Source organism: Piliocolobus tephrosceles, unplaced genomic scaffold (assembly GCF_002776525.5).
Source record: "Piliocolobus tephrosceles isolate RC106 unplaced genomic scaffold, ASM277652v3 unscaffolded_44845, whole genome shotgun sequence".
In the NCBI taxonomy this organism is placed as follows: domain Eukaryota; kingdom Metazoa; phylum Chordata; class Mammalia; order Primates; family Cercopithecidae; genus Piliocolobus; species Piliocolobus tephrosceles.
Window position 1 is genome coordinate 20303 of NW_022329693.1, and position 1839 is coordinate 22141.

Sequence of the window (1839 nt, forward strand, 5' to 3'; positions counted from 1 at the left end):
TTCTGCATTTCACATCCTTGTGTCTCTCTACGCTTGTTTCTGGATTGTTTTTTCTGACCTGCCTTCCAGTTCTCTAACTCATTTTTCAGCCACATCATATCTGCTGTTAAACCTATCCATTGAGCTTATAGTTTTAGTTTGAATTTTTCTTTCTCTTTTTCTTTTTTTGAGACTGAGTCTTGCCGTGTCACCAGGCTGGAGTGCAGTGGTGTGATCTTGGTTCATTGCAGCTTCCGCCTCCTGGGTTCAAGCGATTATCCTGCCTCAGCCTCCCAAGTAGCTAGGACTATAGGCATATGCCACCACGCCTAGCTAAGTTTTTGTATTTTTTTTTTTTTAGTAGAGACAGGGTTTCACCATGTTGGCCAGATGGTCTCAATCTCTTGACCTCATGACCCACCACCTTGGCCTCCCCAAAAATACTGGGATTACAGATGTGAGACACTGTGCCTCGCCTTTAGTTTGAATTTTTTAGTCATAGACTTTTGTTTTGTTTTGTTTTGTTTTTTTGAGACTGAGTCTTGCTCTGTCACCCAGGCTGGAGTGCAGTGGTGCAATCTCTACTCATTGCAACCTTGGCCTCCTGGGTTCAAGTAATTCTCCTGCCACAGCCTCCCGAGTAGCTGGGATTACAGGTGCACACCACTATGCGCAGCTAATTTTTATAAGTTTAGTAGAGACGAGGTTTTGTCATGTTGGCCAGGTGGTCTCAAACTCCTGGCCTCAAGTAATCTCCTTGCCTCAGCCTCCCAAAGTGCTGGGGTTACAGGTGCAAGCCACTGCACCTGGCTGACTTTCTATTTGTTTATTTTTCACATATGTTATATAATTTATAGAGCTTCCAGTTCCTTGCTGAAATTTTCAATTTTGGCATTTAATTTCTTGAACATAATAAGTATAATTTGTTTTACAGTCTGGAGTTCCTCTGGCTCTATTTCTATTGACTGTTATTTTTGATGGTTTTAGCTCAAGAAATCTTGCTTCCTCGTGTGTCTGTTTATTTTTGTATGTTAAACATTGTGATTCTGAAATTATTTGTAGAACTAATTCACCAAAGAGAGTTTTCCTTTCTTTCTTTCTTTTTTTTTTTGAGATGGAGTCTCACTCTGTCGCCCAGGCTGGAGTGCAGTGGTGCAGTCTTGGTTCACTGTAACCTCTGACTCCTGGGTTCAAGTGATTCTCCTGCCTCAGCCTCCTGAGTCGCTGGGATTACAGGTGACCACCACCACACCAAGCTAATGTTTCTATTTTTAGTAGAGATGGGGTTTCATCATGTTGGCCAGACTGGTCTCAAACTCCTGATCTCAAGTGATCCTCTGAACTTGGCATCCCAAAGTGCTGGGATTATAGGTGTGAGCCACCGGGCCTGGCCAAACGGAATTTTTCTATTGCTTTTACCAGGCACCTGGAGGGATCAGCAAACTGAGATCATCAGAGTTCATACTTAGGGTGTGGTGTTTTCTTGGGAACCTGGATGACTCAAACCTGGACTGTCATTCAGGTAAGGACGGCTTTACTTTCAGTTCACCTTTACTTCTGAAATGCAGTCCTTTGGGCCTGAATCGCGTGTGGGAGGTGGCTTATCACCCACAGTCTTGGCAGGCCCCAGACTTAGATGTTTATCTCCAGCCATGCAAAGCCACCAAAAGTGATCTTAGCCTCTCAGCCACTCTTTTCAATTGACAAAAGCTTACAGGGCAACTGCAGCCTCAAGTATCTGGGTCATCTCTGGGGAGTCCTGTTCTCTCTCAGATTCAGCATAGCAATTCTTCACTATTTTGTTAGTTCTTTGATGCTTTTTTTTTGAGATGGAGTTTTGCTTTTTTTTTCACCCAGGCT